We start from the raw sequence: 27,009 nt of genomic DNA, 5'->3' as shown, positions 1-27,009 counted from the left end.
TCCTGGAATGTAATTTTGGTATTAAACTAAAATAATTTAAACTACTCATCTATGGTAAAGGCTGGTGAACTATTAAGTGCATTCTGAGTTCTGCAACTAATTTACTTTATTTAATTTTTTGTTTCTTACCAATGCTTCCAACATAATGAGATCCCAATATCAACTGTGGTATCAGAGCAACAGCTGAATGGGTACCAAACACTTTCCCAAACAAAGATAAAATGGAAGAATAAGATAAAGACAACATTCCTACATCTTCTAGTGGTTAGTAAGAGAACAACCCTGAAAGCCCAAGAAAATAACAATGAACCTAACTAATGGGATGGAGGAAAAAGAAGTTAATAATTTTCAGACTTGTACCATGTAATAATCTTTAATATTGCCATTTGGTTGTGATGAATATGTACACGCAATCATTTTAGGGGCTTTGGATGGAGTAGGCAGCAGCAGTGCCTAAAATGGTAAGTGGTGTTACTTCCATCTTTGTATAAATTAATGTTTTGAGTGGGAGAATATTTAGCTATTTACAGGACTCCTGTTCTGATGCGCTCGAAAGATTCCTTGGCTCCCATCAGGGCTGGAAACAGGCACGCAGGCACCAAAAATAGCACCGCCAGCCAATGTGCCTGTTCCCTGGCTCTATCCCACCCATGAGCTGTTTTCCCATAGGCAGGGTGGAGGCTGCATGCAGCAGGTAGTCACCTTAACCAATTGAAGACATGTTAATAGGGGCAGGCTGGGATTTTCCGGTTGGCCTCCAGGTTCCCAGAGGTGGTGGGGAAGCCAGATTAACCACCTGAAGGCAGGAGTTCAGGGAGCTTAGTACTCCAGGCAGGCTTGGAGATCTTCCCTGCCTTTGCAGCAGCATCCGTGGGCCATCCTGTGGAGGGCTGACTCCACTGGTGGCCTGGCTGAAAAAGCCAATTTTTATTTTGACTCTGAAGTTGGAAAGTGGAAGCCTCTGTTTGAAGCGCCCTCTCTCCCATTTGCCTTCCATTGCAGCCTACTGCTACTTTCAAGCTGGGAGGCCTCTGATTCACCCTCCTGCTTTGAGACCCCACCTGCCATCCTTAATTGAACAGCAAACCCACCCTTTGGCCACTCTTGGGAAAATCTCAGTGAATGACTCTTTCCTACACAGTGCGGGCTTCTGACCCTGATTTGAGCTTGACAGCAGGGTTCAGGAACCTGCAGGGAAAATTATACCCCTTGCCTCCCCCATTTGTTTTATTTTACCTTTGTACAAGATGTACAATTTGTATCGATCAAGCATCACACCTTTACGGTATTACTGTTTTACAAAGCAAGAAATAGTGATTTGCTGAAATGAAGCATGATCTGTTAAATTCCCAAATACCTGAATGACTTATGGTGGACAAATGAGCAGTTTCATTCCCTTAGTTAATGGAATGGAAAGCAAAGAGCAGAAATCGAAACAATCAGATTCCTCTTTTATTATCAAAGTTACAGATCCCAAACAGGAAAGTAACAAGGAATGCTCTATCAAATTCTGAAAATAATTTTGTGAAGTTGGTTTGAATTGCCATCTTGCATTTTAAGTTAAGTGAAAATATATCAGTAAAAGCAACATTTATGACATAACCCATAAATAAATGAATACAGTTCATAATAAAATGCAGATGTATACTCACAGTTGCTTGTTGGAAAAGCCTGGCAATTGTTTTCTGAAAAAGTTCAATTGGCGGGTCAGGAGCCTGAGGCTAATTTGAAGTGCTTGGCTGGAGACTCAAGTATTAACTTATACCTTGCTGCCATCAGAAGAGTTCCTCACCAAATTTTCCAGTGGGACGTTTATGTATTTGCGTGCACCATTTTAAATTATGCAGTCAATTTCTGATTCTGTGACATCACTGCAGCCATTTTCTGAGCATACCTTGATGCTCCCAGTCCTTCAGCTGTGCCACTCACCTGAACTACTCCCTTCTGAGTGCTACCCTGCCCCAGTATGCTCCACTTGCTTCTGTCAAACTGCAAAAACCCCTCCCTCTCCAATGTTGCTGCACCCCAAGGTGCCCTCCTCCCAGTCTGTGCTACTAAACCCTTCGCCTCTCCAGTGCTGCCAAATTCCAGACTCTGTACTTCATGCTAGAAAATGCTGGTATCCCACACAATGCTTCCAGACTTGAGGATGCCTCTCAGGTGGCACTGAAGCATATCAACTGGCAGGAGGAGAGGAGATTGTAGTTACAGAATGACAAGTTTATATAGTATCATAAATTATTTACATCACAGAAGCAGGCTTTTCAGCCCAAATGATCTATGACATTGTTTATGCTCCATATAAGCCAGCTCTCGGCCTCTTTTTCCTAACACAATCAACAAGTCCTTCTATTCCTTTCTTGTCTCATGTTCTTATCTAGTTTCCCCTTAACTCCATCTAAGTCACCTCAATTACTTCTAACAAGTTCACATTCTAACTATTTTCTCAGGGTAAAGCAGCAGCTTCTGAATTTTCTCTATTGGATTTCTTAGCAGCTATCCCATATTTATGTCCCCTAGGCCTGGACTCACAAGCAAGTAGAAACATCTTCCTTATTTCTACCCTGTCAAACTCTTTCATAATCTCAAAAACAGCTTTCAGTCACCCCTCAGACTTGTCTTATCTAGACAAATGAACCCCAGTCTATTCATTCTTTCCTCTCAGTTGATCCTAATACATTATTCTGCACCTTCCCCAGTGCCTGTATGTCCTTTTAGTAATTTGGAGACCAGAACCCTACAGACTAGTCCCAAGTGTGGGCTAATCAAGGCTCTGTGCAAGTTTAGCATAATTTCCAACTTTCAATTCTAACACCCTAGGAATCAACCATAGTGCTTTGTTTTTTTATATAGTCTTATTAATTTGCAATGTTACTTTTGGTGACTTCGGAATCTAGGGGTACAGATACATATGTATATACTCTACCATTTAGACAATTAGTTACCAAAGAATATGTCACCTCCCTACTCTTCTAAACAAAATGTTCTATCTATTATTCTATTATACTTATAAAGATCATTTGTTGATTACATGACCATTCTGTAAGTTTCCATTATAAATATGAACGTAGGAATTTTTGATGGAATAAGTTGTCAAGAAGTACATGCTAATGTAAATGAAATGTTAAATCTATTTATAGTCAATTAAATATAAACCACTATATTACTAATAACCTTGATCATCCTCTAATTTCTGCCAACATTGTGAATAGATTGTATGCTAGATTAACTGCGTATTAATTCGCCAGTCACTTGTAGAGAAAATAATGCATTATATGATAGTGTATGTTTAATACTGAGACGTATTAAAACACTTTCTTAGGCAGCATTTATTAAACTGAAGTTGTTGTATCTGAATGCACGCAGTATACAAAATAAGGTAAATGAGCTTGTGGCGCAGATTGAAACTGGCAGGTATAATGTGGTGGGCATCATGGAGACATGGCTGCAAGGGGATCAGGACTGGGAGCTAAATATCCAAGGATATACACCCTATCGAAAAGATAGGCGGGTTGGCAGAGGGGGTGGGGTTGCTTTGTTAGTAAGAAATGAAATTAAATCGATAGCAAAAAATGACGTAGGGTCAGGTGATGTAGAATCTGTGTGGGTAGAGTTGAGGAACTGCAAAGGTAAAAAAACTATAATGGGAGTTATGTACAGGCCTCCGAACAGTAGTCAGGATGTGGGGCACATGATACACCAGGAAATGGAAAAGGCGTGTAAGAAAGGCAAGGTTACAGTGATCATGGGGGATTTCAATATGCAGGTAGACTGGGAAAATCAGGTTGGTAGTGGGTCCCAAGAAAAGGAATTTGTGGAATGTCTACGAGATGGCTTTTTGGAGCAGCTTGTGTTGGAGCCCACTAGGGAACAGGCAAATCTCGATTTAGTGATATGTAATGAGGCAGATTTGATAAGAGAGCTTAAAGTGAAGGAACCCTTAGGAGGAAGTGACCATAATATGATAGAATTCACCCTGCAATTTGAGAGGAAAAAGCTGGAATCAGATGTAACGGTATTACAGTTGAATAAAGGCAATTACAGAGGCATGAGGGAGGAACTGGCCAGAATTGACTGGGAGATGAGCCTAGCAGGAAAGACAGTGGAACAGCAATGGCAGGAGTTTCTGGGAGTAATTTGGGAGAGACAGCAAAAGTTTATCCCTAGGAAGAAGAAGCATACTAAAGGGAAGATAAGGCAACCATGGCTGACAAGGGAAGTCAGGGACAGCATAAAAGCTAAAGTGAAAGCATACAATGCGGCGAAGAGCAGTGGGAAACCAGGGGATTGGGAAGCCTACAAAGACCAACAGAGGACAACTAAAAAAGAAATAAGGAGGGAGAAAATTAAATATGAGGGTAAACTAGCCAGTAATATAAAAGAAGATTGCAAGAGTTTTTTTTTAGATATTTAAAGGGTAAGAGAGAGGCAAAAGTGGACATTGGGCCGCTGGAAAATGACGCTGGAGAAGTAGTAGTGGGGACCAAAGAAATGGCAGAGGAACTGAATAGGTACTTTGCGTCAGTCTTCACAATGGAAGACACGAGTAACATTCCCAAAGTTCAAGAGAGTCGGGGGGCAGAGGTGAGTATGGTGGTCATTACCAAGGAGAAGGTGCTAGGAAAACTGAAAGGTCTGAAGGTGGATAAATCACCTGGGCCAGATGGATTACACCCCAGAGTTCTGAAGGAGATAGCTGAAGAGATAGTGGAGGCGTTAGTGGTGATCTTTCAGGAATCACTCGAGTCAGGGAGGGTCCCAGAGGACTGGAAAATCGCTAATGTAACCCCCCTATCTAAGAAGGGGGTGAGGCAAAAGACGGGAAATTACAGGCCGATTAGCCTGACCTCGTTGGTAAGATTTTAGAGTCCATTATTTAGGATGAGATTTCAGAATACTTGGAAGTGCATGGTAAAATTGGGCAAAGTCAGCATGGTTTCATCAAGGGGAGGTCATACCAGACAAATCTGTTAGAATTCTTTTAGGAGGTAACGAGTTGGTTAGACAAAGGAGAGTCAATGGATGTTATCTACTTGGACTTCCAGAAGGCCTTTGACAAGGTGCCACACAGGAGGCTGCTCAGTAAGATAAGAGCCCATGGTGTTAAAGGCAAGGTACTGGCATGGATAGAAGATTGGCTGTCTGGCAGGAGGCAGAGAGTGGAGATGAGGGGGTCCTTCTCAGGATGGCGGCCGATGACTGGTGGAGATCCGCAGGGGTCAGTGTTGGGACCACAACTTTTCACTTTATACATTAATGATCTAGATGAAGGAACTGAGGGCATTCTGGCTAAGTTTGCAGATAATAAAAAGATAGGTGGAGGGACAGGTAGTATTGAGGAGGCGGAGAGGCTGCAGAAGGATTTGGACAGGTTAGGAGAATGGGCAAAGAAGTGGCATGGCAGATGGAATACACCGTGGGGAAGTGTAAGGTCATGCACTTTGGTAGGAAGAATAGAGGCATAGACTATTTTCTAAATGGGGAGAGAATTCAGAAATCTGGAGTGCAAAGGGACTTGGGAGTCCTAGTCCAGGATTCTCTTAAGGTTAACTTGCAGGTTGAGTCAGTAGTTAGGAAGGCAAATGCAATGTTGCCATTTATTTTGAGAGGACTAGAATATAAAAGCAGGGATGTGCTGCTGCGGCTTTATAAGGCTCTGATCAGACCATGTTTAGAATATTTTGAGCAATTTTGGGCCCCGTATCTCAGGAAGGATGTGCTGGCCCTGAAGAGGGTCCAGAGGAGGTTCACGAGAACGATCCCAGGAATGAAAGGCTTAACATATGAGGAACATTTGAGGACTCTGGGTCTATACTCGATGGAGTTTAGAAGGATGAGGGGGTATTTGATTGAAACTTAACGAATACTGAAAGGCCTGGATAGAGTGGACGTGGGGAAGATGTTTCCATTAGTAGGAGAGACTAGGACCCGAGGGCACAGCCTCAGATTAAACGGGAGACCTTTTAGAACAGAGATGAAGATAATCTTCTTTAGCCAGAGTGGTGAATCTATGGAATTCATTGCCACAGAAGGCTGTGAAGGCTGGTCATTGCGTGTAATTAAGACCGAGATAGATAGGTTCTTGATTGGTAAGGGGATCAAAGGCTACAGGGCGAAGGCGGGAGAATGGGGTTGAGAAACTTATTAGCCATGATTGAATGGCGGAGCAGACTCGATTGGCCGAATGGCCTAATTTCTGCTCCTATGTCTTATGGTCTAAACATTGACAGAAGTATCGTAACAATGAACAATAATGACCTAAATTTTGTGACAATAAGTACATCATGGCTGTGAAAGCCAACAAACTCATCCAAACCTCAAGTGCTGCCTCCTGAAATGTTAAACATTGGTTCACATTCAAAGCTACTTAATCAGGTGCTTGTCATCTTCGCGCATGGTTCAGAAGCTGGTCCTTCTGTTCCTGTGGAAACCTCTATTGCATAGCATCCTTGGGTAAAATGCCCTGCTTCAGTGGCCTTGATACAGTGTGAACCTCATTTCAATGCTATTGATTTAGCGTGGACACAACACTTGTTAGCAAAAGTTACATTTTTGTGGCCATTACTACCCATCTTTTTTTCTAGCCCATTATTCTGAACTGCAGTGCCTCATGCTGGAATGCAGGTCCATTCTGTTTGAGTCCAGTGTGCCCAGGCTTTTGGACCAACGGGACATAACATCCAATCTTGATCCTGACCCAACTCGTTATCAAAGCTTACAGAAAAATTTAGCACTTTAAGGATAGGTAATAAAATTGGAAACCAGGGCAAATATAAAGAATATATGGGAAAGCTGCAAAAAGGAAGAAGGAAGTCGATGAAATTTAGTGCAAAGATGTCTGAAGTGATGCATTTTGGTAGGAAAAATAAGGGGAGGCAATATAAGCTAAAGGATGCAATTTTATCTCAGCCCAATCTCTGGCTCTCCCAACACTTCAGCTCCCCGCCCCCTCCAACACTTCAATGTCCTGCTTAACCTTCCACCTGCTCCTTGGCTGCTTTCATGCCGATAGGAAAATCTTCCCACCCCCACTCCTCTCTACATTTCCTAAGAAAATGTTGGGGCTTATCTGACACAAGAGAAAATTAATGAAGAATGTAAAGGACAATAAACAAGTCTATTAGCAGTAATAAGATGGTTAACATCATGGTAGATCACAAAGAAGGCAAACTTGTAACAGATAGCAAATAATTTACTTCAGAATAGGATTTTGGAATTGTAAAATTACCAAAAGTAGCTATGGAACAATTATCGAAAGCCATATGGAAAAATGTAGATTTCAAAATAGCAAGTCCTGTTTCACCAAAGCAATATCAGTATTTGAAGAAATAACCTATGATAAATCAACGAAATGCAGTAGTCAATGAGGCACCACACATAAAATACTTCAGACACAGGCTTTGGCAAATGGAAATGAGGAAATGTGACCACATGGATTGAGAGATGTTCAGTGGCCAAATATCAAAGGCAAGGAGTTAAAGGAAGTTTCTCAGACTGGAAAGATGCTTTTAGTGTTACACGAAGGTCTGTGCTTGAATTGCGTTTATTTACCACACATATAGATAATCTAGAGCCAGGAATTGAGAGAACTATAACTTTGTTTCAGCACCAAGAATATATGAAGTAGGAGCTGAAGTAGACTATTTTGCCCTTTGAGCCTGCTGTGCCATTCAACAAGATCATGGCTGATCTACCTCAACCCCAACTTTCTACACTATCCCCATACCCCTTACTTTCCTTAAAGCCCAAAAATCTCTGTTTTGAATGTACTCAACACCTGAGTATCCACAGCTCATAGAGAATTCCAAAGATTCAAGTGAAGAAATTTCACTTCATCTCAGTCCTTGACCTACTCCTTATTTTGAGACTGTAACCCTATGAGCTGAATTTTGCCATCGGCAAGCAGGGGGCAGGGCCCACTTGCCAATGCGTAAAATGACGCGGGATGATGTCAGGCGGAACCCCCGATGTCACCCCGCCCCATTTAAATTTTCAGGAAGGCAGGGGCACAGCAAAATCAGCTGTGCACCTGCTGACCTGTCAATGGCCAATATAATTTTCCAAAATTTCTTGGATTCTGGAAGGGCCCCAGCAGATTGGAAAATAGCAAATGTACCAACTTTATTTCAGGAGGGTGACAGAAGGCAGCAAATGACTAACATCTGTCACAGGGAAATGACTAGAATTCATTATTAAGGAGGTTATAACAGGATACTTAGAAAATCATAACGAGGACAGGCAGCGTCAACATGGTTTTGTGAAAGGGAAATTGTATTTGACTAATTTAGAGTTCTTGAAAAAGTAACAAGCAACATGGATAAAGGGAAAGCTGTAGATGTGATGTACTTGGATTTCCAAAAGGCATTTGATAAGGTGCCACATCAAAGGCTTCTACACTAATAAGAGCTCATGGTGTAGGGAGTAATATATTAGCATGGATAAAGGATTGGTTAGCTAACAGGAAGGGAGAGAGTAGGAATAAATCGGTCTTTTTTGGGCTAGCAAGCTGTAACTAGTGAAGTGCCACAGGGATCAGTGCTGGGGCTTCAACTACTTACAATCTATATCAATGACTTGGATGAAGGGACCAAAAGCATAGTAGCTAAATTTGCTGAGGACCCCAAGATAGGTAGGAAAGTAAGTTGTCAAAAGGAGGAAATGAGTCTGCAAAGGGAAAAAGATTTGTTAAATGAGGGGGCAGAATTTTGGCAGATGGCGTAAAATCTGGGAAAAGTGGATTTGCCCACTTTGGCAGGAAGGATAGAAAAGCAGTATACTGTTTAAATGGTGAGAGATTACAGAACTCAGTGGTACAAAGGGCTCGGGGTGTCCTGGTGCATGAATCATAAAAAGTTATTATGCAGGTACAGCAAGTGATTAGGAAGGCAAATGGAATGTTGGTGTTTATTGCAAGGGGAATGGAATATAAAAGTAGAGAAGTTTTACTGCAACTATATAGGGCCTTGGTGAGACCACATCTGGAGTACTGTGTACAGTATTGGTCTCCTTATTTGAAAAAGGATGTAACTGTGTTACAGTTCAGATATGGTTCACTGGACTGATTCCTCCGACAAGCGGGGTTATCTTATGAGGAAAGGTTGAGCCTGCATCCATTGGGGTTTAGGAGAATGAGAGATGTCTTTATTGAAACACGTACAATCCTGAGGGGACTTAATAGGGTGAATACTGGGAGGATGTTTCTTCTTGTGGGGAAGACTAGAACTAAGGGACACAGTTTAAAAATAAGAGGTTTCCCTTTTAAGACTGAGATGAGGAGAATATTTTTCTGAGGAGTGTTAGTCTGTGGAATTCTCTTCCCCAAAAAGCAGTGTAGGCTGGGTCATTGAATTTATTCAAGGCTAAGTTCGATAGATTTTTGATAGACAAGGGAGTCAACGGTTATAGGGGCAGACAGGAAAGTGGAGTTGAAACCACAATCAAATCAGACACAACCTTATTGAATGGCAGAGCAGGCTTGAAGGGCCGAAAGTCTACTCCTCCTAAGCTCTATGTCAGCAAGCACAGGGGTGATGAGTGAACCGGACCTGGTGAAAGTTAGGATCTGGGCAGCAGAATTTTGGATGAGCTTAAGTTTACGAAGAATGAGAGATGGGAGTCAACCAGATGTACCTTGTGTTGGAATAGCCAAGTGTAGAGGTAACAAAGATACGGATGAGGGTTTCAGCAACTAATGAGCTGAAGCGAGGTTAGAGCCAAGCGCTGTAATGGAGGTGGTCATAGTGATACTACAGATATGTAGTCAGGAGCTCATCTTTGTGTCAAATACAACACCAAGGTTATGAACAGTCTGGTTCAACCTCAGTCACCAGGGAGAGAGAGAGAGTCAGTCGGTAGTTAAATTCTGGTTTTTAATGTGCAGTATTTTTAACATGCTTTGAGCTCACATTCTGCAATCTGTCTGTACTTGCTAATGTTGATTGAATAAATCAAATTTTGTTTTTACTATTTAAGATAATTGAGTATTCTGAGATTTCTTTTGATGTTTTGTGGATCATTTTTACTGTGCACCCATCCATTTTTCCATGCAGACCACAATGCTGTTTTTAATATGCTAAATTTAGAAGGTAGCACAGTACTCAACAGACTTAACTTGGCCATAGTTTGACCTTTGCACCAGTTGAGATGATGCAAATGTCCTTGTAAGTGCACTTTTTTATTGCTGATTCCAGACTTAATCAGAAAAAGCCTGTGATTGCATCAAGTAATGAAACTAAAACGTATTTTCAGCTGGCACATGCTGAAAATATATTCTCTGTTGAGATCTTCTGAAACATTACCCTACCTGTATAGAAAAAAATATGTAGAGGTTAAAAAAAAGGAAAACAAATAATCTAGCAATCTCAGGTAAAAAAGCAGAAAATGGTGGAAATACACAGTAAGTTAGTTGGCACCCTTTTGATGGGGATTCTCACACGTAATAGTGATCTTTTTCTTTCATTGATCAACTTGCTGTGCATTTGCAGCATTTTCTGTATGAAGAAACTAAAATGCCAAGATTCTGGAGCTTATTGCTATTTCGTGCTGCTTTAATTTCTGGCCAATTTGCTGATCACAAGTAGACAGTTCTTGCCTTTTAACCAACTTTTCAGTAGTCTGCTTTCGAAATAATAGTGCGGATGCTTGGTTTAAATATATACCCAGGTTCCATGCAGCTTAAGCTAAGGGAAATAAACAATGTTTATCTAACCCCTACCACCTAATGTAGTGTAACAAAGGGGCTGAGTAATTAGAGTTTGTACAAGGCAGATTGCAGGTGGAATTATGATATTTTATGAAAGGAAGCATTTATCAGTTTGTGGTTATCATTCGTCTATTCTGCAGCTGTTGCCCTAACAGTCACTCATTTTTTGGATCACAGAGTGTTTCAAGGTTGATTGCATGGCATGAGTAGCCAGGAGGGAAGTTTGACTGATGGAATGTGCAAGTATAAAAGGCTAATGGAATGTTGTGGGCGTTTAAAACTAACTAGGTGTGGCTGCACCACATATGCTTGCGTGTATGTGCCACATTGCTTCTTAGTGCAATCAGACTCTTTGCTGTGAAGGATCTTGCATGGAAGTTGCTCATGCTTGCCTGGTGGGGGTGAATGTGTGTTCTTCAGACCATCTGCCATCCCATTAACTGCAGGACCTAACAGGCCAAAAACAGCAGAATGAGGCCAGTCCGTGCTTTTGCACTTAAAGTAACAAGTAGATGCTCAGCATAACGGATCAAAAGAGAGCTTTGAATCTTAAAAGCCTAATGATTAGGCTATGGATGAGTGCAGTCAAAGGCTTTCAGTCTGTACTGTGCCTTGTACTTCTGCTGGAAAGCATGCACCACAAATAGCAAATCAGCATCAATAAAATTTTGTTCTCTTGACTCCTTTGGAATGGTTGAGGTGTACCGCATCGCAGCTGTTTTTTAATTTTTTTATGAATTAAATTGCTGTGTGTGCGACAGTTATTATTCATTGATTGAACCCCTGATTTGAGAAACACTTTTTGAACAAAGTGAACAAATTTATACAGTAGGACACAAACTTGATGAACAAGCACCCACGGTTTCCAATTAAGATGTTTTCTACTGGATGGCACAAATAGCAAGATTATAAAGGCATTTATGTGTCACTGCAGCACCTGCTAATCATCTAGCTTACAGCTTGTGTGCAACAATAGATGAGAGCGTTGCATGTTCTGTGCTCTCATGTCTGCAGATAGTATTCAAAACCACCATTTTCCATAAAATTGTACTAATTACTAGATATATTTGCATGAAAATGTAAATGCATATATTTTGTACTGTATGCTACAACAGATGTTTACAGCAATTTAACGATTATATAACACTTATAGCACCATAAAGCATTCCAAGGCTTTTCACAGAAGTGAATAAGCCAAAAATCCAAAAATCAGATCAAAGAGGTAGGTTTTGACGAGGCTTATGAAGGAAAAGAGAGAGAGAAATAATAGGGAGGCTGAGGAAGAGTTTTCTGGACAAAGCAGGCTGAAGGCACTGCAGCCAAAACAGGAATGAAGAGGAAGAGGTTATGCAGGCAGGAGCATGGGGCTGAACAATGTTTCAGAGTTACAGAGATGTGAGGTGAAAAGACAAGAATTTTGAACCAGATGCATGGTAGATATAAAGTCAATGATGGTTGGTGAACAAGCTATAGATTAATATAGGGTTAGGACAAATGTATGAGGGAAGTACAAGATTTAGGGGGCGGAAGCAGCTGAGCAGTTGGTGTCGATCTTTGAGACAGAGAAGTTTGTGAGCACTTCAAATTTGGTGTTTGAGGTGCAAATGATTAGTGCAGAGGGAAGAGTACAGGAAGGAGTGTTTATTGTTAGGAATAGAAACCTGGGATGGGGTGGGTCTTCACAAAGCCCTCAAAGGGCTTGTGCCAAGGAGCTCAAAGAACTGAGAGGGGAGGACAACCCTTGATGGGCCTGCCCTTATTGGCAACATGGTTGGCAAAAGGTGGACATGCCAATTTGACAACAACAATGTTCAAGCAGTTGGGTTTTTATATAAATATATAGCACACATTGTGCTTACAGATGTTGCATGTGCTGTGGAAAATTTGGTATGTTAGTTTGGAAGGGATTCATTTTCCATTAATTGGTGCCTTAAGTGTTTTCCTGGCCATCACAGGGATCTGCCATGGAGCCATAGAGGCCATATTAAAATAAAAGTTTAAATACAAATTCCATTTGATTGCATCAATTTCAAGATGTTGACACCATCTAAGGATTCTGATTTAGGATTTATCCGTCGGAGAGGCTACAGTGCTGTCAAAAACTCTTTATATTGTTTCTGCCTCTCAAAATTCAAAGAGGACCAACAAGCAATGCAACAGAGTTCCAGGGCTTAGGGCATTAGTTTGGCCACCTATTCTACTAGCCTCAGGTGCCATACCACATTTCAGCATTCCTGCAACATTAGATCAGGATTGCCAAAATTGGGAGCAAACTTCTGGCAGGTGAGAGTTAATGAGGCGTATCTCTGTCATTTAATGAACTCCGTCTGAAGGTTGCTGTAAACTTTACTGGAGATACCCTCAGACCCTATCACACTATATTATTACCATATGTCTCAATCTGTTCAATCCAAAAAATTCAGCCTCCAGTGTCTTCTCAAAAGTTAAAATTCATCCATAGAAATTGGCGTAAAATTATTGTACCTAAGGGGGCAAAATAAGCAGTACTTAACAGATTTGTATGTTACCCAGTTACAACTACAGTGAAGGGAGATGTTAGTGGTATGGTAGCATAGGGGTTATGTGACTGAACTTGTAATTCAGAGGCCTTGATTAATAATGTAGTGAAGGGAAGTTCAATTCAAACTGCGGATTTAGAATTTGAATTTAGTTTTCTTAAAAATCTAGAAATAAAAAGCTGGCATCAATAACAGTGAAGATGTTATAAAAGCCCAACTGGTGCCATTAATGTCCTTCAGGGAAGGAACCCTCCTGGTCTGGTCTAAATGTGACTCCAATCCCACATCAGCATGGTTGACTTTTAACTCTAAGGTGATCTAGGAAGTCACTCAGTTGTATCAAATTGCTTCAAGAAGGCAATTCACTACCACCCTTTCTGGTTATGGGGAAAAGGCAGGAAAGTGTATTGAGGGTTATCAGATCAGCCATGATCTCATTGAATGGCGGAGCAGACGCGATGGGCTGAATGGCCTACTTCTGGTCCTATGTCTTATGGTTACAAGGGATGAACATTGATGCCTATATCTGAAAAATGAAAATGTACCAAAAGTTGGGTTGCAATTGTCTCAGCATTGTTCCATTTAGAAATGCCACAACTGTTAAGAGTGACCTAAGATTACCTGCAATTCCAGCAATGGTTGAACAGGTCCATGCACTGTTTCCCAGTTAGATACTTGGCGTGTGATTTCAGTTTGACAGCAATCTGAGTCCACACTTGATAGGTGATATTTGGATCGAGCTGAATTGTCAACAGCTGGGATCAATTTAGATTTTGGATATCCTTATAAGGAACATAGGTAGGAACCATGGGAAATGGAATGGGTGTTGGGGATGATGATAAAGTTGGTCAGGCTATCGTAGAGGGAGTGGTCCCCTCGTAACACTGAAAAGGGATGGGGAGATGCACTTGGTGGTAGCATTGCACTGACAGAAATGCTGGAGGATATGTTAAATGTGGAGAGCAGTAGCTTGGAAAGGGAAGATAGGGAGAACCCCGTCATAATTCTGGGAGGAGAAGGGGTGAGGGACAGAAATGGGATGGATAAGGTGGAGGGCCTTGTAAATCCTAGTGGGAAATCCTCAATTGAGGAAAAAGGAAGACATATCAGTACCACTGGTGTGAGAGGTAACATGGAGAAACTGGGAGAATGAGATGTTGGAGAAGTCATGAATCTAGGTCAGAAAAGACAGGACAAGGGGAAAAAAGTCAAGATAGAAAGTAATGATGAACTCAGTGATGATCTGAGAAATGATGGCTTGATGCCTAATGGCAGGGTCATAATTTGGGGTGACGGAGAAGGAGGTGGTGACCGACAGTTGGCTTTTTCATCTCTGAAAGAGTAGAAGCTTGCTTGGGAAACAACAATAGTGCTGCCCTTGTCAGTGAGTTTTAGTGATGGTGAGGGTTGATCATGAGGGGATGGAGTTCACAGAGAGTCTTTTCAGTAGTCTGATAATTCAGAAACTGTGGTGGGGTCAGGAGAAGTGTGACCATTATTACTGCTTTTGGGTGATGTCATTGAATCACAAAAAGTCAGCATGCAGATACAGCAAATAATTGAGAAGACAAATGGAATGTTGGCCCTTATTACAAGGGAGATGGTGTATAAAAATAGGGAAGTCTTGTTACAGCTGCACAGGGCATTGGTGAAAGCACACCTGGAGTACTGTGTACAGTTTTGGTCATCTTACTTAAGGAGGGACATACTTGCTCTGGAAGTAGTTCAGAAAAGGTTTACTAAGCTGATCGCTGGGATGAAGAGTTTGTCTTTTGAGGAAAGACTGGGCATGTACTCATTGGAGTTTAGAAGAATAAGAGGTCATCTTATTGAAACATATAAGATTCTGAGGGGGTTTGACAGGGTAGATGTTGAGGGGATGTTTCCTGTCATGAGGGAATTAGAACTAGGTATCCCATTTAAATCGGAGATGAGGAGGAGTTTCTTCTTCCAGAGAGTCATTAGTGTTTGGAATTCTGTTCCTCAGCAAAGAATGGAGGCTGCATCATTGAATATATTCAAGGCTGAGTTAGACAGATTTTTGAACTGTAGGGGTAGCCTAGGGTTATGAGGGCAAGCAGGAAAGTGGAGTGAAGGCAACAATCAGATCAGCCACAATCTTACTGAATGATAGGGCAGGCTTGAGGGACTGAATGGCCTACTCCTGCTCCTATTAATTATATCATTTTCTTAGGGCTGCATGTAGATGAGAAGTTATAGTGGGCCAAAGGTAGATTGTTGGGGTGCAACAGAGGTTACCATCCGGGAGTAGGAAGAGAAGCCATTGTGAGTGATACTCTGGCTGCATTTTGATAGAGAAGAATGGATACCGTTGAGTGCAGCCCTGCCCAGCCAAACGAGAACTTGGGTTAGGAAGAGATTAAGGGAACATAAGAGGGCAGTGAAAGCAGAGGAGGGGAAGCATGATGATTTGAGATGGAAGTTGAAATCACTGTAGATGAGAAGTTGTTCGGCACAGAGGCTGAGGGAGAAAAGTGGTGAAGATACATTGGTGACAAAAAGCATGCAAGGCCTTAATCTTCAGCCCAGTGCCCCTTGATGGGTGTGAGAGAGTGGGGTTAGAAACGAGGCACCCACATAACACACCCCATACTCTATTCCAGCACAACATAACCCAGAGAGTGGAATGGATTGCAATGATGCTGCACACCATGGGAGAAAAGTAGGTTTGGTTAGCAGAACTGCCAAAACACAATTGAGTATCAAAATTATTTTACTGTCTTTCATGATACAGCTGGATTCCAATAACAACAAAGCAGCTTGAAATTACATAGCGCCTTTATGCAATGAAATGTCCCAAGGTGCTTAACTGGATGGTCAGAAGGCAAATTTCACACCGTGTCACAAAAGGTAACGGTATGGCATATAATGCCCAGCTTAGTCAGAGAGGCAGGCTTGCAAAACATCTTAAAGGAGGGAAGAGACATAGAGAGGTGGGCTGAGAGAAATACTGTTCATCATGGCACAATCATGACATTGACTAGATGCATAACATTCACACTGGAATGTTTGGATGTTCCTGCCAGAAGAGAAGGAGTAAAGGTGGAACCAGTAAGAGATTCACACTCACACTCCACTCAAGAAATGATGGGTTCTGTGCTCCGATGGTTGGATAACTCACTGTCTTTTCTGTCTTTTTCTCTCCTTTTCGAGCATTGCTTTTTCATACTGAATTTTCCCCAAACGTTTGATTCCTTCATCTGTCCTTGCCGTTTGACAGACACCAGCTGACAACCACAGAGCTCAGGAGGTTCTATGTTTTGGGGGTGGGATTCCACGAGAAAGCAGGTGTTTGTGTGCAAGCATCATTGTTTTCTTTCATTGTTGTGGCCCGTGAGGTGTCTGGCTCTCCCAGTGTGACAGGGCACTGAGAAGAGTCTTCAGGTAAAAGAAGTGGGGCAGTGTTATGGCAGGTGTAATTATGGTCCATTTGCTTATTAGACCTGTTAGTCAGGTTGATGATGTGAAACTGATGTCCTCTTGCTCTGCAAAACATGAAATTGGCCAGAGGCACTGCAACAGCTGTGAGATGCTTCTTAAAGGCCTCTCCAGGGTGTCTTTGTTCAAAATTGTCATCTCCAACTGGTTTATGCAGCATCCCATCATCCACACCCACATCTACCCAGCATCCCAACATCCACACCCACAATCTACCCAGCATCCCATCATCCACACCCACAATCTATCCAGCATCCCATCATCCACACCCACTATCTACCCAGCATCCCATCATCCACGCCCACAATCTACCCAGCATCCCAGCATCCACACCCACAATCTACCCAGCGTCCCATCATCCACACCCAAAATCTACCCAGCATCCCATCATCCACACCCACAATCTACCCAGCGTCCCATGATCCACACCCACAATCTACCCAGCGTCCCATGATCCACACCCACAATCTACCCAGCGTCCCATGATCCACACCCACAATCTACCCAGCGTCCCATGATCCACACCCACAATCTACCCAGCGTCCCATGATCCACACCCACAATCTACCCAGCGTCCCATGATCCACACCCACAATCTACCCAGCGTCTCATGATCCACACCCACAATCTACCCAGCGTCCCATGATCCACACCCACAATCTACCCAGCATCCCATGATCCACACCCACAATCTACCCAACGTCCCATGATCCACACCCACAATCTACCCAGCATCCCATCATCCACACCCACAATCTACCCAGCATCCCATTATCCACACCCACTACCTACCCAGCATCCCATTATCCACACCCACTACCTACCCAGCATCCCATTATCCACACCCACTATCTACTCAGCATCTTGCTCATCTCATTCCTTACCATGACATACAACCCAGCCCTGCCCCTGTTGAGGTTGGTCCTAAACTACCAACTGATACAGAGGATAGCCGTATTTGTTGATTTTGTACATCCCATCCATGAGCAACAATTCAGGAAAGGTCTCTGAATGGAACTTAGTTGTCAGTGCTATGAATGTAACAAACTGGATGTTGCTTGTGGGCCTGTATGCAACATCGCCCTGTTCTCTTTGATCTCTTCCAGAGTATCACAGAATCACAGTGCAGAAGAGGCCCTTTGGCCCATCGAGTCTGCAGCAGCACGTGAAAAACACCTGACCTACCTACCTAATCCCATTTACCAGCACTTGGCCCATAGCCTTGAATGTTATGATGTGCCAAGTGCTCATCCAGGTACTTTTTAAAGGATGTGAGGCAACCCGCCTCCACCACCCTCTCAAGCAGTGCATTCCAGACCATCACCATCCTCTGAGTAAAAAAGTTTTTCCTCACATCCCCCCTAAACCTCCTGCCCCTCACCTTGAACATATGCCCCCTTGTGACTGACCCTTCAACTAAGGGGAACAGCTGCTCCCTATCCACCCTGACAATGCCCCTCATAATCTTGTACACCTCGATCAGGTCGCCCCTCAGTCTTCTCTGCTCCAACGAAAACAACCCAAGTCTATCCAAGCTCTCTTCATAACTTAAATGTTTCATCCCAGGCAACATCCTGGTGAATCTCCTCTGCACCCCCTCCAGTGCGATCACATCCTTCCTATAATGTGGCGACCAGAACTGCACACAGTACTCCAGCTGTGGCCTCACCAAGGTTCGAGACAACTCCAACATGACCTCCCTACTTTTGTAATCTATGCCTCAATTGATAAAGGCAAGTGTCCCAAATGCCTTTTTCACCAACCCCACTAACATGCCCCTCCGCCTTCAGAGATCTATGGACACACACGCTAACGTCCCTTTGTTCCTCAGAACTTCCTAGTGCCATGCCGTTCATTGAATACTTCCTTGTCAAATTACTCCTTCCAAAGTGTATCACCTCACACTTTTCAGAGTTAAATTCCATCTGCCACTTATCTGCCCATTTGACCATCCCGTCTATATCCTCCTGTAGCCCAAGATACTCAACCTCACTGTTAACCACCCGGCCAATCTTACTAACCCGCAAACTTACTAATCCTACCCCCCCATATAGTCATCTATGTCATTTATATAAATGACAAATAATAGGGGACTGAGCACAGATCCCTGTGGTACACCACTGGACATTGGCTTCCAGTCACTAAAGCATCCTTCTGTCATCACCCTCTGCCTCCTACAACTAAGCCAATTTTGAATCCACCTTATCAAATTACCCCTTTATCCCATGTGCATTTGCCTTCTTTATAAGTCTCCCATGTGGGACCTTGTCAAAGGCTTTGCTGATATTTCTGATATTACTCAGGCTTACAGCCTTTTTGAATGTCTACTGAATATATTCCTTCAGCTGTTTGTTCCTGACCTGCATCTTAACCAATTCTTCTACCATATGCATTTCATCCCGGTTGAGTTTCCGTCTCCTGCCCTAGAAGCAGACCAGCATGTACAAACTGTTGTGAAGTGACACACGGCCTGTTCTTGATCACAGTGAATTTCAACGTCATGATGGCCTTGCAGCTTATGACAATGTACCTGGCAAATAAAGTGGGAAGTTCGTGAACAATCTAGAGATTAAAATCTCAGAGGCTCTGCATTCAAGTTTAGACCCAGGCTCCTCAGACCCTCTGAAGAGCCTCATTTCTAGTCGTGCGTTTGTCAATCCTAGACATCAGCAAATAGTTCACAAGGGAAGCACCAAATGAATCAAAATGGTGCAGAATCTGGTGGTCAGTATAAGCTCCACAAATTTAAGAGAAATGGACTATAGTGCAGGAAAATTTGTTCCTGACCATGATGCACACTGTAAGAAGGTAAAGCTCGTAAGCCAGCAGCATTTGGGCAGGAGATGGGGGAAGCAGTAGAGCCTCATTTAGACATGGTGGAAGTAACATTAAAATACTAAATACATGCATAATTAGAGTCAAAGAAACTTAGATAGTGGCAGTGAGGCGATTAGAGATGGAAGAGATGAAGCAGAGTGATGAATGGACATGGATTCAGATCCACAGCACAGGAGCATACTAAGCATCTAGAGCAATTGAACCTCTCTCAGATAGAAAATTCTGATTTTTAATTTAGCTCAATAAACAGATTAATAAATGTGGGTGATGTATGCTCAAATACTCACATCTGAAACAATTTCCCCTTTTAAAGATGAATTTAAAACCTTCAATGACTTTCTGGTTTAACTTCCAGCTTGAAAGTTTCAAAAATCCCACTGCTGAGTATCCAGTGACATCACCATGCAGTTGCCACTGTCTGCTGACAACACCACATCGGCCTGGCTGCCGATTTGCACATGTTCGCAGCATTACTGGCATCGGTACTTGATAGAAGGGCACTTTCTGATAATGTAATGGATCAGAAAAGCTGCACATGTGTGGGCAGATGCAATGTGGGACATTTGCTCGCATGTGCAGGAGACACTTCTGATTGACTTCCAGAATTAAAGTGTTTTCACATTGCTGTTTGTGGGAGTTTGCTGTGTGCAAATCGGCAGCTGTGTTTCCTACACTGCAACAGTGACTACACTTCTAAAACATTTCATTGACCATAAAGTGTTTTGAGAGGTGCAGTGGTCATGAAAAATACTATATAAATGCAACTTTTTAAAAATGGATTTCATGGTAGGTGGAGCAGAGGTCTGGATCTGAACCAGGTAAATTTGAGATTGTAGCTAGCAGTGGTCTGAGCCTAGGGATGCCTGTCTGAAAGCCAGGGCCTCACTGGCTGGAGGTCGAACTACAGTGCCAGGTTGGACCAGTGGAGAGCTGGCACAGGGTTTGATCCAAGGCCTAGTGAGGGCCTGGGGCCTGAATAGTTTGGGATTGGTCCAGGTGAATCTTCAATTCTCCTTCACCAAGTTATTCATTAATTTATAGGAGTATTTGTTGGAATGCAAGAATTACTCTGTAATCTTCACAACAGATGCAATAGAACTTTTCTGACTGAAGCACCCTTAGACAGTTAGATGCCAGGAGTCAATGTGCTTCCTTCACCAAGGCTGCTGTCCATGAACTGCTTGCCACTGAGAGCCTGATGCTGCTCATTCTATTGACCTGAATCTTAGATTTAAGAAACAGTCTCCATTGCCAGTGAGAAGAGTTTTTGTAGCAGTAGCTGCAAGATTGTCTGTTATGTTTGTTATATGTTTTGTATCCTGTAGTTATGCAGATATGACACCAATTTCTATTTATGTAACAGGTTTTTTCACAGTGCTTTAAAATGTCAGCTCCGTGCTCCAGCAACTTTTACAGTTTGTTTACTTTTCTCTGAGTCCACACCCAACTTAACTAATCGTGCATAGTGAGCATCAATAGTAAACAGACTCACATAATCAAACACAGAACAGTTGAAAACTACAAGATTCCTTCAAAACAAACACTATTCAGCAGAATGCTGAATTTGAAAGATATTCTCCTATTTGGAGGTAGATAGTAATGGGTCATACCTCAGATCATCAGAAATATACTATGTTATAGCAGGTTCATGAAGTACAGCAACCACTTTTACTTTATTGCAAGCTGCAATTGTTAATTATAGATTTATTATTTTTAGTCCACGTTAAATGAGGGGAAGGCAGATGCTGCCTTTCATGTCAGACCTATTACCCGGAAATCGGATGGGTTAAATAGGAGTGTCTTGTCGGACAACAGGCAAACGATTTACACAAATATATAGTTTTATAAAGGAGTTGAGTCATTAATCTGACTGATGAATGATCTTTCAGCTGTATTTTTCCGGTAGTATTTTTCCATGATAAGTATCACCTGGTACATTATTTCTGCACTGTGTATTTTCTGGTAGTTATCACTGACTGCAGGGTGCAGTAATGTATTGTGTTGAAGCAAAATTTTAGTTTTGTTGTTAATGCATGTTTGCAGGTTTATGGATCAAATTAAAAGCGACTTGATTTCATTATGAAGATTATCTATTTTTATGTTTTTAATAACTATCCAGATGCATCATGTGATTCAAATTTGATTTGAATGGGGTTATCTTGTAGACACCGTCCAAAACATGCTTGCCTTGGCACCCTTGGTTGAAAGGTTGGAAAGAGGTGAAATGTGACCCGTGATCCACAGGATTTTGCAGGATACTTGTTCGTCCTTTACCACTCTCCTGTTCCATCTTTTTCAAGGAGAAACATTGATTTTCTATGGACGGATAAGCTATGGCTGATGATGAAAGGTGATATTTTAATTTTCTTTTTTGTTTTCAAAATTTGAAGATTGACAGAATCAACAAACAGACCAGCTAGTGATATCCCCTTAGTTCTATAGCTCTGTCATTATATTAAGAAATGATTACTTTTGGGTATATATGTGAACAACCCACAAAATAGTTATTTGGGCACAAAAAATGGATAAGAATTAATGATAGGCAACCTCTGTAGTGTTCAGGAAATGGAGATTAATCTGGAAGTCTCAGATTTCTAACTACTTGCTATCAGGACCAGGGAGAGAGAGAGATATCAAGGGCAGTGGCACTTCTGATTCCAGGCCCCTGATCTTCCCCTCAATCATGTTATTCTTTTTCCCCCATTTCAAGATTCACCAATAAATTCACCTTGTAAAATGATTTCGCCCATTGTTGGCATCTGGTTACAAGTCTCATCCAATACATGTGTAGCATAGGTCATTAATATTAAAAGCAGTAATTATATAATGCAATGTTAGATTGTGCGCACCCTATATGTGTCCCACCAGTTTATACGTTCAATATAAACATACAGCACCTGAACTGAAACGCTGTAACACATGACGATGTGATGGTGTCCCTAAATATCGTTTCTTCCCATCTATAGTTTCTCATGACCTTCAGATGAAACAAATAATCACAATTCCACCATCTTCTCAAGGGCAACTAGGGATGGGTAATAAATGCTGGCCCAGCCAGCGAAGCCCACATCCCGTGAATGAATTTTCAAAAATTAATCACAGTAGATGTAGTTTTTCAACAACTTATCTATTTGCCCGTTTAGTTTTGTAATTGCAATGTTTCACAGCATCGTCCTTTACTAAGAGGTGGTCTGTAGTGTAGGGACTACTCTTGGGATGAAAGGTGTGAGAAGAGTTGGTGAAGTTTGGAGAGTAGGGTGTCAATGGTCCCTCACTGTAGTCGGCGTAGTTCACTGAAGTGAGCACAATGAATAACCTACTGTCAAATAAATTCATTTCACATTACTTTTATTCCCCCCACCCTCCCACTTAACTTTGTCCTCTTAAGTAATTCAGCTAGCTTGGAGATCAATGTATTATTTGCAAAGAACAGTAAATTATTTTAAAATATTTGAACACTTTCTGTCCCGAGCCCATCATAAACAAAATGACAACCTCTAAAGGGTCCATGAGCGGCATGAGGTTTCCTAAAGCAATTAAACGTTAAACAAAAACTTTATTTTTGAATTAAAACCATGTCCCAGCTCATGTGACAGAGTCACATGAGGGGACATGTTTTATTAAATTTGTTTTGTATTCTCTTCATTTTTTAAAAACAGTGCTTCAATCTCCCTGAGGCAGTTATGTGCCTCAGGGAGACTGAAACACCCCTTCTCACACATGCTGCTAGGCCTGCCTCTCCCTCCTCCACCCACCTGCAAAGGCAGGGTTCACCACTGCCACTCTTGATCCACGCAGGGTGGGCCTTAATTGGCCGCCCGAGTGAAATCGCAGTGCGGAGCCAATCATGGGTGGCGGGCAACTTCCCGACTGCCCCTGCCCTCCCCAGCCAAGGCCAAAACCCTACCTATAGAATTTTTTATAAAGCATCAAACATTTAGTTCATATAACAATTTTTTGCACTTGTATAGTGCATTTAACATAATAAAACATCCCAAGATCTTTCACAGGCGCATTATCAAACTAAGTTTGACACCATGCCATGGAAGGAGATATTAGTAGAGCTTGGTCAAAGAGGATGGTTTAAAGTAACGTCATGAAGGAGAAGAGAAAGGCAGACAAGTTGAGGAAGCGAATTCAAGAGATTTGGGCCTTTATAACTGAATGCAAGATGACCAGTAGTGGAGCAATTAAAATTGGGATGCACAAGAAGCCAGAAATGGATCAGCACAGGCATTGGTTGTAGGGTTAATGGAGTTAATTATGAAATAAATGAATAATTTTTTGCTAATTGGGTTTCTTTATTCCAAATACTTTAAATGGAAAGTTACAAAAATTATAAATTCTGGAATACTTTATAGTCCAATTTTCAGCAGCAACAGGACTAAGTGCTGTTCCTTAACACGTACCAAATTAACATGTAAACAATTTTCACTGAACTTCCAAGGAACTGACTCAGAATCTTTATGTAATCCTTGTGAAACAGAGTTCAAAAAGGGTATGCTTTATTTTCAGTTGCAGATATGCCAGGGTCCTGCTGAGTTGCTTCACACATTTTCACTCCAGCTGCCAAACCTAACCTGTAAACCCAACCTGTAATGTTAGCAAGGTAGCTTCACCAGCAGGCTGTGATACCTCTTAAGTTTTCAGAGTCGAATTTCAGCTGCTAGTCTGAACATAAATAAGGTGCAAAATCAATGCCCAGTTAGCATGTAACTCTGATACCTGAAAGCAGCTTGTGTTACCTTTACATATAACTTTCCCTTTGATTATTCTGTTTAGACTTTTGAGTGCCAAGAAGAATTACATTTTTAAGCATGGTACTAAAAATTCCATTGGTATGTTGTTATCATTTAAAGAATAACCAAAATTGGAGAACATGACGCAGAAGTTCACCTAAGCTGCTGTTTTGTAGTTTAGCATTGGAAGTAGCTTGATTGTTGAAAGCTACTGATACTGTTTGGTACCACCTACTTTCCAAAGTGCATATTCCCTGTAACATGTGTTAGCAGTGGCTTGCTGAAATCAATATTCTCAGTGTTTGAGCAGGTCGCTGTCAGGTAGTAGCAGAACATTTTATAAATATTAGTACCTCCCCAATTTGGTACATTATTCCCCCTCTCCACCCCTGTCTTTCAGAACACTCCGTGGCATGTACCATTTCCCAACCCAAAGGATGGCAAGGCATCCTTTTACCCCACAAAGGAACATATTAATAGAACTAAACAAACTAGATTATCCAGTTAAAAATAATTGTAACTGGACAGTGAATGGGAAAACTCAGAACAGTTTTATTTTGCATACTGTCTCCAAAAACATCAATGTTAGCTTGTGCTGTGAAACTGCAATCAAACCACACCAGAATGGAATGTGATATCAGCAAGAAATTGCAAGTGCAATCATACTATAAATAGCTGAATGAAGAAAAATATTTCCTTATCATTTGTGTAAGTGCTTGATATTTTTCCTTCTCCATTTCTGTAGATGACATGTAACTGATAAACACTTCAGGTTTCCTAGCTTTTTGCATTTTCTAGAGACTGATCATAACTCCATAAACATTAGCTAATACATTCAGGAAGCAATGATGTCTAAAACAGGTCTTTTCTCTGCTCATTGCTTCCCTATGGATTTTATTTTCTCTTCCACATCCCTACCCAACACATCCATTTCTGAAATTAATCACCACTCCATTGAGCTATTAAGAATCCAGTTCATATGCTGCATAACACAATGGATTTTATAAAACATATATATTATTGTGATAATCGCTTGGTAGTACAGAACTTGAGTATTGCTGAACAAAGAGACATACTGTCAAAGTTTTTCATCTTGCATTCATCAAGATAGACATGGGAATACCAAATTTCAAAGGGACTAACAATTTATATTGCATGAGAAAAGGGTAATGATTGATTGGTAAGCGGACTCTGGTCAAGGTATTGCCATGGATAATGCACCAGGGAACAGTTATACCCAAGCTTCTGTTTACATCCAAAAAGGGCAAGATGACTCTAGTTGAGGCATTACCATTGGGGAATGCACCAGGGAACAGTTGTCTCCCATGCTTTTATTTAATTGAAAAAGACACAATGCAGGGACATGTTCTTTCTGTTTGCAGAGGACAGAGCACTGTGTATGAATATATGTAGCTGCTAGCAAATGTAAGTGAGCCACCTTGCAACCCCAACTATTAATCTTAAATTGGTTGTGAGTGTAATTCTTAGCACACTTGGTTCAGTAAGTGCTGTCCAATCATGGAATCAAATCTGACAGACAGTATGTTTTGGGTTTTACAAGCACAGGCTGGTTGAGTATGTTCAGCACTCTGCCTGTTGTGAACAGCTGAGGGGATGTGCTGTTTGGTAAGATCCACCAGTAGTTGGAATGTTCATCCTACAAACCTGACATCACACCAGCATTGAAATTCAGATTACTCATTTGTGTGGCAGGCAGAACGTCTTTTTGACTTAATGGCAGCATCCTGTTAGTGGCGAATGTTACCCATGCCACTCCTGCATAGTAGTAGCGTAAACTGGCTAGATTTCACCTATTGCTCAAGTTTTTGCAATGCCTTACTCTTCCAGGGCAATTTGAGGTAGACTGGGCACTTTTCAGGCTGGAAATTAGCTGCCTTAGGCCCACTTAAGTACGATATACAGTGACCAATGATCGGATCCGGGTAGTCTGCAGGATAATTGCTACCCTGGTCAGATCGTTGCTCGCTCTATAGCGCAGACTCACGTATGGGCCTAAGGCTGCCATTTTCAGTCCTGAAAAGTGCCCAGTCTATCTCAATGGAGGCATCTGTGAAATGAGGTAGAGCTTTACCATGTGGGAATCAATTGCTGTGGCTTCTCTCTTTGTTCAAACATCTGGGCAATCCTTCAATTGTCATCTTTGCAGTATCCCTTTAAATATTTCAACTGAAATAAGCTTCAGGTCATTGTTACGCCTGCTCACTGACAGACATGTGCTGAAACTTGGGGCAGAATTTTACAGTCTCCTACCAGCAGGTTCGCAAGTCGCATGGGTGCCTTTCTTGCCGCCTACCTGTCGAGCCCTGGCCTGCCTGTGATTTAATGGGCAGTGGAAAAAAGTCAGCGACAGGTGGGAAAGGAGGGATTGCCCCCACATGACCTCCAATTGGAAAAGGAGGCCCTAATCAGGATGTCTCCTCCCCCCCCTCTGGCCTATGCATCCTGGTTCCCTTCCTCCGGAGCTTCCAATCCTGACCCTGCCAAGAACCTCCAACCTTAGTGTCATCTTGTTCCTGGCTCCTCTTCGGAAATTGACAACAGTTTCAGCAGTGCATTCCGGTCCCAATGGCACTACATGGACCAAAGAGTTACCAGCCAGTCTCAGAGGTGGGACTTCCTGCCCTGCCCAGATAGGGGCAGGAGCCCATCTCAAGCCAATTAACACTCCTCAGAGTGATATGGCTGCAGGGCAGCCCACTAGGATAGGGGCAATTTTTACAACAACTTTTCT

The 27,009-nt window shown here is 42.0% G+C and overlaps 1 protein-coding gene across 4 annotated transcripts in view; it reads left to right on the top strand.

The window, feature by feature from the left end:
* Positions 1-27,009, top strand: part of ralgapa2 (Ral GTPase activating protein catalytic subunit alpha 2) — a 554,472-nt gene that overhangs the window by 512,585 nt on the left and 14,878 nt on the right. For 2 of the 4 annotated variants that reach the window (XR_005942420.1, XR_005942421.1), the window contains exon 41: positions 21,684-21,868. The exons of the other annotated variants lie outside the window; for them this stretch is intronic. The gene's annotated coding sequence lies outside the window, so the exon portion shown is untranslated. The remainder of the gene's footprint in view (positions 1-21,683; positions 21,869-27,009) is intronic. 4 annotated transcript variants of the gene reach the window in all.

This window comes from Carcharodon carcharias, chromosome 2 (genome assembly GCF_017639515.1).
Source record: "Carcharodon carcharias isolate sCarCar2 chromosome 2, sCarCar2.pri, whole genome shotgun sequence".
NCBI classification, from domain to species: Eukaryota; Metazoa; Chordata; class Chondrichthyes; order Lamniformes; family Lamnidae; genus Carcharodon; species Carcharodon carcharias.
This window is presented reverse-complemented; position numbering and strand designations above follow the sequence as displayed.